Below are 12789 nucleotides of genomic sequence, written 5' to 3' on the forward strand. Positions count from 1 at the left end.
GCCCACATCTCTGACATACTCCCTTTAATTTTCTAATTAAAACAAAGTTTTAAAGTTAGGACATGCATTCACGTGGTTCAAAATTAAACAGGTACAAATTGACGGGTCTCCCACCCATCCCCTAGCCACCCAGCTCCTTCTAACCAATATTATTGGTTTCTTGTGTCCTTCCACTTTTGGGCACAGACAAGGAATTATGTTTACATTCTTTTTCCCACCTAAATTTTGCACAGAAAACTAGCAGGTTATACACATTCCCCTATACCTTTTTTTCATTTAAAGTATCTTGGAGATCATTCCACATCAATAACAAAGAGCTGCTTCGTTTGTTTTTACAGCTGTAGTGTTGTATGGATGTACAAGGATTTATTTAACCAGTGTTTTATGTTAACTTTAGCTCCCATAACAGATGGACCCCAAATTCTTTTTTTTTTTTTTTGTGAGGAAGATCAGCCCTGAGCTAACATCCGATGCCAATCCTCTTTTTTGCTGAGGAAGATTGGCCCTGGGCTAACGTCCGTGCCCACCCTCCTCTACTTTATATGGGACGCCGCCACAGCATGGCTTGACAAGCAGTGCGTCAGTGCACACCCAGGATCCGAAACTTCGAACCCCAGGTCACCGCAGCAGAGCACGCGCACTTAACCGCTGCACCACTGGGCTGGCCCCTGGACCCCAAATTCTTAGTAGCTCAACAGAGTAAATGTTTATTTTTCATTCATGCCACAGTTCAGAGTGGGTGTTGTAAGTCAGCTAGCCTTCCACGTGATCATTTAGGGACCCAGGCTCCCTCCGTTTTACGCCTCTATCCTGTTCTGGGTCATTGGAAATCTCTTCATTCAGCAAATGGACAGGAAAGAACAAGGAGGATCCAATGTGGGGACTTTTCACCACTATCTTTGGCTAGAACTTGGTCAGATGACCACACCTCTAGTCCCAGGGGAGGCTGGGAAAAGTACTGCAGCTGTGCATCCAGGAAGAGGGAATGGGCTGCATGAGCAGCTAGCCAGTCTCCACTGCCACTGGTCTTCTGTCGATGCTGCCATCTTTTCCAAAGAATCCAAAACAAGCCTTTCCCTCAACGTATGTCCGCATTCTAGGGCCTGCTCTCCTTCCTTTTACAGCTAAGTGTATCTTGGAATAGTCTCCCAATTTGCTATCTGCAGTTCATCTACAATTCCTCTGCGCACCTGTGACAGAGGTGCCCCACCCCCACCTTTCCAGTGAAACTCTCTCCGAGGTCACCAAGGACCTCTGTGGCAAAGGCTCCTAGATGCTTTGTACATCTGATCTTAATCTCTGCAACGTTTGATACCACTGACCTCATTTTTCTCTTTCCTCTCTGAATGCTGCTTTTCAGGCTTTCCCATTACTCTGTCCCTTAAATGTTGGTGTTCCTCAGATGACTTTTTCCCTCCACAGCTTACCCGTGGCTGTTAACCCTTTTGGGGGAAGAGGAAAGGGAAGGGCAGTCAAGGATCTCTTGGAGCATCAGTTAAAAGTTATCAACCCTCTCCCAAGAATTATGCATATGTGTTCCTATGTGTGTATTTTTATTACACTTCCAGGAGGTCCCCAGATCCCAGAAGCCCACCTTGATCTCCAGGTTAAGATCCTCTGTTCTGTATGTGTTCTCTGGGTGATTCCATCTAGTCCCATGGCTTCAGTTATGTGCAGAGACTTCCGGAGTGGAATATCCAGCCCAGCACTTCCTTCTAACCGCCAGCTTGTAAACTGCTGGACCTCTCCATCAGGGTATCCCACAGACCCTTTCAATGTATGGTGTTAATGATGGAATTCGTCATTTCTCTCCCTGACTCCTAAACCAATTCTCCCCTGGTTTTCTTCATTTTAGTGAATGGTACCACCATCCACCTGGCTTCTGGCTCAAGGCAGAAACTTGGGAGTCATCTTGGACTCCTTCCACTTACTTGTTTCCCATTTCTATCTAGTTGCTAAATCCTGTTGATTATACCACTTAACTAAGCTTTTGAATCTTTTCACTTCTCTACAGTCCCATTAGTAGTGAACACTATTTGTCTTGTTGGGACCATCATCATCTTTCGCTTGAACTTCTGTAAAAGCCCTCTAACTGGTCTCCCTGCCTCCAGTCTCTCCATGTATAATCGTTGTGCTGTCAAAATATTCTCCACCCAACAGTCAGAGTGACAGAAAAATAAAACAAACCCAAATTAGGTCACATTACTCCTCTGCTTAACATTCTCCAATGATTTCCTACATCATTTGTAATAACACCCAAACTCCTCTAACTCAACAACAAAATACCAAACAGCCAAATTAAAAAATGGGCAGAGGACTTGAATAGACATTTCTCCAAAGAAGATATACAAATGACCAATAAGCACATGAAAAGATGCTCAACATCACTGATCATTAGGGAAATGCAAATCAAAATTACAATGAGATACCAGCTCACACTCGTTACAATGGCTGCTATAACAAAAACAACAACACAAAAAAACAGAAAATAACAAGTGTTGGAGAGGATGTGGAGAAATTGGAACCCTTGTGCACTTTGGTGGGAATGTAAAATAGTACAGTTGCTGTGGAAAACAGTATGGTGATTCCTCAAAAAATTAAAAATAGAATTACCATATGATCCAGCAATTCCACTTCTGGGTATATACCCAAAAGAATTGGAAGCAGGGTCTCAAAGAGTTATTTGTACACCCATATTCACAGTAGCTAAAAACGTGGAAGCAACCCAAATGTCTATCAGTGGATGAATGGATAAGCAAAGGGTGGTATATAAGTACAATGGAATATTATTTAGCCTTGAAAAGGAAGGAAATTCTGATGAATCTACAACATAAATGAACTTTGGGAACATTATGCTAAGTGAAATAAGCCAGTAACAATAAAACCAAATACAATATGATTCCACTTATATGAGATACTTAGAGTAATCAAAATCATAGAAACAGAAAATAGAATGGCGGTTGCCAGGTCTATGGGGAGGGGGAAAGGGGAGTAATTGTTTAATGGGTATAGAGTTTCAGCTTTATATGATGAAAAGAGTTCTGGAGACGAATGGCGGTGATAGTTGTACAGTATTATGAATGTATTTCATACCATTGAACTGTACAATTAAAAATAATTAAGATGGTAAATTCTGTTATATGTATTTTATCACAATAAAAAAAATTGGGGGGCCAGCCCGGTGGCTCAAGCGGTTAAGTGCGCGCACACCGCTGCGGCAGCCCGGGGTTCGCTGGTTCGGATCCTGGGCACGCTCCGATGCACCACTTGTCAAGCCATGCTGTGGCAGCGTCCCATATACAGTGGAGGAAGATAAGCATAGATGTTAGCCCAGGGCCAGTCTTCCTCAGAAAAAAGAGGAGGATTGGCAGGTGTTAGCTCAGGGCCGATCTTCCTCACACACACACACACACACACAAAATTGGGGAAAAAAAACCCTAAACTCCTCACCTACAGTGAGACTACAAAGCCCTGTGTAATAGGGGCTCTCCTGTCTCCCTGAGCTCTTCTCCTCTTTGCTCTTCACTGCACGCTCGATACTTGCCTTCTTTCTCTGCCTTGAGTCCTTTGACATAGCTGTTCCTCTTCCTGGAATGCTCCTCTCCAGATGTTCTGACCACTCAGGTCAGAGCTTAAGTGTTGCCACCTCAGAGAAGCCTCTAATGACCATCTTAGAGTGGACCCTCCCCCAGTCACCCCCTGTCACTCCTTGTTTTGTTTCCACTCCTGTGATATTCTTACCTCCAAAATGTTGTATCCTTCTCATTGCATCATATCAGGAGGCACGTGATGTCCATTTGCCCCATTCCTGGTGGTGTTAACTTTGATCATTTGGTTAAGATGATTTCTATCAGGTTTCTTCATTATGAAATCACTCGTTTATACGTATTTTATGGGGAGATATTTGAGACTCTCTAAATATCCTGTTTCTTATCCTACTTTTTCCCCCTAATTTTAGCATCAGTTGCTGATTCTTGGCTGAAACAGTTATTACTGGAGTATTTGCCTAATGGTGGTTTTCAATTTTCCTCATTCTACATTTATTGGTTGAAATTCTACCATGAGGAAGGCCTTTCCCTTCACCCTCATTTATTTATTTCTTCATTCGTTCAAGTATATCAGTATAAAGTCACAGATACTTATTTTATTCTACAGGTTCTTATTCTATGGGTTATAATCCATTACTGTTATGTACTATTATTACTATTTTGTCTGTCATGTTGTCACAGATGTGGCATGGAGTCCATTCAAGTTGCCTCCTGTGTCCATTGACGTGTCCCCGTATGTCCCCGTTGTTATTTGAGTCCTTCTTTACCTTCTACCACAAGATGTTGGAGGCTCATCTAGTACTTTCCTTGCCACAGCCCTGGAAATAGCCATTTCTCCAAGGAGTCTTGGTGTCTTTTATTGAAGAATGACGTTAGACGCCAAGACCCAGGTGCAGGGTGGGTTCATTGGTGTGGACGTTACGACTTTAGGTCCCCTCAGTGGACAGAGTTAGGAAATGTATGTACCCACACACGCAAGCCTAAAGCTTTGTCTCTCTCTATCTGTATGTATTTTGAAAACCACGAGTTCACACATGCCTCCAGTTCCAGTCCAACACCAGTGTTTATTCTAGCCTACTCCCTTTCGTTATTTTTAACTCATTTTTCTGACACTTAAAAATCTGGCTCTCATTAGTCACAATATATTTACTTATTTGCTTAGTGCTAGAATACACATACGCAGTTTCTGAATTTCTAAGCCTTCCCTCTGTGAAAAACAAACCTACTATTTTGAGTATAATATTGTGCAGTTTTTTCCTTCAGTCTTGGAGTAGATATTCAAATACTCTTTTTTTTGTTGTTGTTAAAGAAGATTTGCCCTGAGCTAACATCCGTGGCCAGTCCTCCTCTATTTTGTATGTAGCTTGCCACCACAGCATGGCCACTGATGAATGGTGTAGGTCCACGCCTAGGAATCGAACCTGGGCAACCGAAGTGGAGCGTGCTGAACTTAACCACTAGGCCACAGGGCTGGCCCCAAATGCTCTTTTCTAAAGTCGCTTAGGTGAGGGCTCCCCACGTCCTCAGAGTTGTCATGTTATTCATTTATAGTACAGTCAGGTTTGTTGGTTCCTGTGTATAGTCTGCTTTGGGTCATCTCCACCCCTTCCTTCCCCAATTCCTTGTTGATTAAAAATATTTTTTTACATAATAGTAATGATTCTAAAAGTCAGAACTATACAAACAGATATACTCAGAGAAGTGTCACTGCCCCTGTGCCTTCTACCCTCTCCCGTTCTCCCGTCTTTCACACCCCCCCCACCACCACTCAGTAACCAATCTCATTTGTTTCTGGTTTATTCTTACTGTATTTCTTTTTGCACATTTATACTTTCTAGTTCCCCTTCTTTCTTTGTGAAAGGCAGCCTGGTATAGATTGCTTTTGCACTTTACTTTTTTCACTTAACAGTTCCTTGGGAATCATTAGTAAACATTTTGAGCTATTATATTACGGTGCTGCTCACTCACCAACAGGTCCACTTCAACAACTTCAGCCGTCAGTGTTTGTGAAGCTGTTGAATCGTTTCTTGCCTCTTGTGCATGAAAACAGCATGGAATGTTTGGGGGAAGTGAAAGGCGGTCATCTGGTCAGTGCAAGGCTCTTAGGAGGGGACGTGGCGAGAGGTCAGGCTGGAGAGGCAGGCAGAGGCCAGATCCCAGCCAAGGCCCTTGCTTGCTGCTCTAGTGAATTGGTACAGGATGGACTGGACTGGGACAAGGCCAGGGTCAGGGCCAGGGTGAGAAGACAGGGAGACCAGGCAGGAGACTCCCACAGTGGCTGAGGGGAGGGCCTGAACCAAGGCAGTGGCAGAGGAGATGGAGGGGAGGGGACCAAGTGGGGAGGGTGACAGCTGGATATGGAGGGACAGCTGACAAAGACTCAGGGTGCCTCCCAGATGTCTAGCTTGGTGACCAAGGGAGAGAATGAAGGCAGAGGAGCTAGTTTGAGAGAACATGAGGGGCTGGTTGAGTTGCAGGCCGAGTTTTTTAGAGGTCAGTGGTAAGGGTGGGTGCCGTCAGAGAGTGGTGCTCTAAACGATGGCTATGCATGGAATGACAAAAAATAAGATTCAAAAATGATGTGGCAATGCTACGTGAAAGAAGCCAGAAAAGGCTGCCTGCTGTATGATTCCCTTATATGACATCTGGAAAAGGCAAAACCATGGAGACAGAAAATGAATCAGTGGTTGCGGGGGGCTGGGAGTGAGGGAGGGAACTGACTACCAAAGGGCATGAAGGAAATTTGGGGGGGGTGGAAATATTCCATCTGGATTATATTATGACTGTATATGTTTCTAAAACTCATTGAACTGTACACCTAAGAAGGGTGAGTTTTACTCTATGTAAATTTCTCCTCAATAAATGACTTCTTAAAAAATAGAAGGAAGCCCAGGGGACACTGATGGCTGTGGGGCAGTGAGGAGAGACCCAGAGGAGAATGAGGGTCTCTGAGCAGAGTTTTGAGACTCTGGAATAGAGGGTTCAAAACGGAGAAGGATCGAGTGTCAAATATGAAAGGGTCAAGTAAGATGAGACCTAGAAGGTTTCCATTGGATGTGACAACCAGGAGGCCACTGGTGACCTGGACCAGAGGAGTAGCCAGGAGGTGAGGAGGTGGGGCTGCATTTGGCACTGAAGCTCCCTTAAGAAGGGCAGAGAACTGGGGGGAGGAGAGGGCGTGGCCACGAGGTGAGGGTGTGTGTATGGAGGGGGGAGTTTGTTTTAACAGAGTTTCATGTCTAATGGAGGAGAGTTAATGATACAAGAGGAAAAGGAAGACTTGAAGACAGGCCCTTAAGGAGAATGGGTGTGATGGGCTTCGAGAAGGGGTGTGGGGGCTGGCATTACCCAGGAATAGCGGCACCTTTATTTCTGAGGTGGAGGAGGACTCAATTAGGAATAGGGTGGCCGCAGGCAGATGTGTAGATGTCTGTGCTGCATTTGGGAAGGGCTGGAGGGGGCTGGACTGGGGCAGGAGGACTGTCTTAGCTGGGTTGTGGGCGGCACAGGAGAATAGGAAAGGCCCCTCCCGGCGCCATCCAGGCACACTGCGGGACGCACTGTGCTCGGTGTGCTCCTCCGGCATTCAAAGCCAAGGACAGAAGTACTAAATCATAATGCCATCATTTCTAAGGGCAGCAGAAGTCTTGTTATGAAACATGATAATCAAGTTTAATACCAAGGTAGAAACTAGAAAATCTAGGCAGAAAAACATCCCCTCTTTTTTTTTTTTTTGTGAGGAGGATCAGCCCTGAGCTAACATCTGATGCCAATCCTCCTCTTTTTTCTGAGGAAGATTGGCCCTGAGCTAACATCCATGCCCATCTTCCTCTACTTTATATGGGACGCCGCCACAGCATGGCTTGACAAGTGGTGCGTCGGTGCGCGCCCAGGATCCGAACCGGCGAATCCCGGGCCGCTGCAGCGGACCGTGCGCACTTAACCACTTGCGCCACCAGGCCAGCTCCCTAAAACATCCCCTCTTTTATGGAAGGTCTCTTATGTGCTTTATATGTCGTTAATCCCCACAAAAATCCTGTGAAGTATGTATTATTCTCCCCATTTTACACATGAGGGAAGCCTGAGCCTCGGAGAGGGTCTTATTCTGTTGGGGCTGCTGTAATCAAATACCACCCGCTGGGGGTTATAAACAACAGAAACTTATTTCTCACAGTTCTGGAGGCTGGAAGTCCAAGATCAAGGCGCCTGCAGATTCAGTGTCTGATGAGAGCCGCCTTCCTGGTTCACCCTGCCCCATTGCTGACACACACCTAAAGTGGCCTGCCACCCCACAGGCTGCGTGCTGGGGCCCCTTGTATGGAGTCCAGGGGAGCCTAAGACTGTGTCTTCCCCCATGTCCTCTGTGGACACGGTGGCGTTTCCTTTCCTGCTTTACACTCAAGGCCTCCACTGGCTCACACCCCAACCCGTTCATCCCCTCCCAGGCCCTGCTCCGCGCCAGGCTCACTCCTCCCCCCGGCTCCCTTCATCAGCGGTCACCCTGAGGCAGTCCTCTCCTATTCCAGGTGACTCTTGGCAAGGCCTCTGTGCCCAGTCTTGGCAGTGCCTTATCTGCCCGTCCTGGATAAATTCTGAAGCTCCTAGGCCCTGTCTCTTCCGCTAAAAACTGGAATAGTCATCACTCATCCCCAGAACGTTGCCATTGTGTGGATGAACATGAAGCACTAGCTGAAGGCTGGCCCTCGAACCATGGGTTCCCGCCCTGTCCTCACTGCCCTGCGTGCCTGCTCTCCAGATGGGCCTACTACCCCTATCTAGCCGGCCTCTGTTTACCTGTCAGGTGAGGATTTCCTGCCTGCCTCCCAAGTCTCGGCCTGACCCCCAGCCAGGGCCCAGCACCAGCCGCCTGCAGGCCCCACCTCAGGCCACATGTATCATCCCCATCCTCCCCTTGTAGGGTCCCCATCCTCCGGGGTAAGGTCCCTATCTTCCCCTTATAGGGTCCCATCCTCTCCCTGTATTCTCCATCCTCCCCCTGTAGGGCCCCCATTCTCCCCCTGTAGGGTCCCCATCCTCCACCTGTGGGGTTCCCGTCCTTCCCCTCTAGGGCCCCCATCCTTCCCCTTTAGGGTCCCCATCCTCCTCCTGTAGGGCCCCCATCTACCCCCTGTAGGGTCCTCATCCTCCCCCTGTAGGGGCTCCGTCCTCCCAAGGTAGGGTCCTCATCCTCTCCAGGCTTCCCAGCAGACAGTGAGCTGCTGGAGACAAGCATGATCAGGAGCCCCAGGAAGGCTGAGCAAAGGCCCAGCAGAGGGAAGGGTCCAGGACGTTTCTGGGAAATAGCAGTGACGGGGATCCCCAAGGCAGTACGAGTCCTGACACCCAGCACCATCATTTTGGGGCCTAGTGCAAAATGGAAATACAGGGTTCCTGTTCAACAATTGTTAAGGTGTCATGATGGCAACAGCAGAGCCTTAAACCAATCCCAGCGCCCTTCTACGTGTGGGTTGCATGCCCATGAAGCCAGCCTGCTGCCACCTGAGAGTCGGAGTTCCCGAGAAAGCACAGTGGCTGTAGGATCTGGCTGGAGAGGCCCAGCCGACTTCTCCACCCAACTGGAGCCCGGACTCCCGGGCTGCCCCAGAACCAGGACACGCCTCGGCGCTGCCACCTGCTGGCCACTCCGGGCCCCTGCACCTCCCTTCAGACAGAAGGACCTTGGGTAGAGCGGAAAAGTGGCTTGGTGATCGCCAGGTGACTGGCCCTTCCTTTCACTGAAGAGAAAACAGCTCCAGGGGGACATTCTGCCCGAGGTCACACCAGCCACAGCATCCCAGCGATGACGGCAGCACTTAAGTGTCGTGCTTGAACCTCTGTTTTTTTACAGCCCCACAGATGATACCCCCATATAGCTGAGGAAATGAAACTAGGAATTTGAGTTTTCTGGCTGCTGTGGTTGCCTGCCCTGACCCTTCTCTGTTGTCTAGGTGCTCCCCTGATCATTCTTTGGGTACCCACTGGGGGTGGGGCAGGTGGCCCAGGCCCACACTGATCAGCATAATCCCACAGGGGGCGCCTATAATCCAAGGACGGTGGAGGGGACTTCTTTTGGGCTGGGGCTGCTGGGAAAGATGTTTTCTAGCTCCCTCTGGACTCTAAGATGTATAGACATAAGATTCATTGCTTGAAACACAGCACCAGGCATTGGGCCACCATGATGAAAACTGGTCTGAGCACGAGGCTGACATGGAGAAGTGGGGAAAGAAAGACAAAAAGCAAGTACAGGATGACATCTTTGAGCTGCCGGATCAAGCCAGCCCTGACATGCTGAGAGTCGGGGTGCCCAGGACTTTGCAGTGCTGAGAGTCAGTGAAGCCCCTTGAGTATGTAGACAATTGGAGGAGTTGCTTGCAATGAAAGGTGTCTAGTGCAGAAGTCCCTCAAACCCCGATCTGCCTCTCTAGCCCCATCTGCTTTGGATCCTCTTCCTCTCCCCTTGATCAGGAGTCTTCAAGCCCCTCAGTCTCCTTTGAGTCCTCAAAGGCACCCGCTCTCTTTCTCTACAGGGCCTTTGCACATGCTGTTGCACTGGCCCAGGGCACTCTCCCCTCCCCCATCTAGCTGACAGATCCTGTGGTTTCTTATGGTCTCAGCTCAAATTGCATTTCCCCAACCAGGATCTCCCTAACTCCAGTTTGCTCCAGAAACGTTTGCTGAGCTCCTGCTCTACCAGGACCATTCTAGGCCCAGCACCCATGGGGAGCTCTGGAGATGCTGGTGATCTCAGGGTAGGCAGTGTGAATCAAAGAGTCACATTCACGTCCTCAGACGAAGAGAAACAAGACCTGGACCTGGAAGTTCAAGTGTGGCTGGGGGAATCTGGAGACTTCAAAGAAAGCCAGTGAGGCTGGAGAGCAGCGTCCGGAGGGCTCTGGATGGATCTTACTGTCACGGGAGTGCGGAGGTGGTGAGGAGAGTTAGGATTCGGGATATTTTGTGAAGGTAGTCAACTGGCCGTCCATGTTTTCCAAGCTGCCTTCCGATCAGCTTCCACTGTGGGCCTGCGGATAATACAGTTCTGGTCCAGTGCGGGCTGTATTTCTCCTTAAAGGTTAATGTATTTTTTTTTTATAATTTTTATTTATTTATTTTTCCCCCCAAAGCCCCAGTAGATAGTTGTATGTCATAGTTGCACATCCTTCCAGTTGCTGTATGTGGGATGCGGCCTCAGCATGGCCGGAGAAGTGGTGCATTGGTGCGCACCTGGGATCAGAACCCGGGCCGCCAGCATCGGAGCGCCCACACTTAACTGCTAAGCCACGGGGCCGGCCTGGTTAATGTATTTTTATGGGAATTTCTTTTGTGATATAATTCACATACCATAATATTCAGCCTTTTAAAATGTACAGTTCTGGGCCGGCCCCGTGGCTTAGCGGTTAAGTGCACGCGCTCCGCCGCTGGCGGCCCGGGTTCGGATCCCGGGCGCGCACCGACGCACCGCTTCTCCGGCCATGCTGAGGCCACGTCCCACATACAGCAACTAGAAGGATGTGCAGCTATGACATACAACTATCTACTGGGGCTTTGGGGGAAAAAAATAAATACATAAATAAATAAAATTAAAATGTACAGTTCAGTTTTTTTGGTATATTCACAAAATTGTGTGACCATCACAATTATCCGATTCTAGAAATTTTCATGACCTCAAAAAGAGACCCCATACCCATTAGCAGTCACTCCCCATTATTCCCTTCCCCTGGCAACCACTGATTTCCTCTCTGTCTCTAAAAATTTGCTAATTGTGGATATTTCATATAAGTGGAATCATAAAATATGTGGTATTTTGCATCTGGCTTCTCTCACTTAGCATAATGTTTTCAAAGTTCATCCATGTTGTAGCTAGATAAGTACTTCATGTCTTTCTTTCTTTTTTTTTTTTTGTGAGGAAGATCAGCCCTAAACTAACATCCATGCCAATCTTCCTCTTTTTTTTCACTGAGGAAGACTGGCCCTGAGCTAACATCCGTGCCCATCTTCCTCCATTTTATGTGGGATGCTGCCACAGCATGGCCTGACAAGCGGTGTGTCAGTGCACACCCAGGATCTGAACCCAGGCCACCAGCAGCGGAGCGTGCGCACTTAACCACTACGCCATGGGGCCAGCCCCTATCGTTTCTTTTTTATTGCTGAACAATATTCCATCGTATGGATATACCACCTTTTGTTTATCCATTCATTAGTTGATAGACATTTGGGTTGTTTTACTTTTTTTTTTTTTTTGGTGAGGAAGATTGGCCCTGAGCTAACATCTGTTGCCAATCTTCCTCTTTTTGCCTGAGGAAGGGTGGCCCTGAGCTAACATCTGTGCCAGTCTTCCTCTATTTTGTATGTGGGATGCCACCACAGCATGGCTTGATGAGTGGTGTGTAGGTCTGCACCCGGGATGCGAACCTGTGAACCCTGGACTGCCAAAGTGGAGTGCATGAACTTAACCACTATGCCACCGGGCTGGCCCCTTAGGTTGTTTTACTTTTTGTCTATTGTGAATAATGCTACTATGAACATTCATGTACAAGTTTTTATATGGACATATGTTTTCATTTCTCTTGGCTATCTACCTAGGAGTGGATTTGCTGGATTATATGGTAACTCTATGTTTAATCATTTCAGGAACTGCCAGACTATTTTCCAAAGCAGCTGCACCATTTTCCATTCCCATCTGTAGTGCACAAGGGTTCCAATTTCTCTACATCTTCATCAACACTTGTTACTATCTGACTTTTTGATTATAACCACCCTGGTGAGTGTGAAGATGTATCTCATTGTGGTTTTGATTTGCATTTCTCTGATGGCTAATGATGTTGAGCGTCTTCTTTTTTTTTTTTTTTTGTGAGGAAGATCAGCCCTGAGCTAACATCCATGCTAATCCTCCTCTTTTTGCTGAGGAAGACCAGCTCTGAGCTAACATCTATTGCCAATCCTCCTCCTTTTTTCCCCCAAAGCCCCAGCAGATAGTTGTATGTCATATCTGCACATCCTTCTAGTTGCTGTATGTGGGACGTGGCCTCAGCATGGCCGGAGAAGAGGTGGGTCGGTGCGTGCCCGGGATCCGAATCCGGGCTGCTAGTAGCGGAGCGCATCCACTTAACCGCTAAGCCACAGAGCCAGCCCCATGAGCTTCTTTTCATGCGCTTATTTGCTATCTGTATACCTTTTTTGGAGAAATGTCTATTCAAATCCTTTGCCCATTTTTTAATTGGGTATTTTGTTTTTGTTGTTG

Source organism: Ceratotherium simum, chromosome 37, assembly GCF_057802395.1.
Source record: "Ceratotherium simum simum isolate JZ-2026a chromosome 37, ASM5780239v1, whole genome shotgun sequence".
NCBI lineage: Eukaryota > Metazoa > Chordata > Mammalia > Perissodactyla > Rhinocerotidae > Ceratotherium > Ceratotherium simum.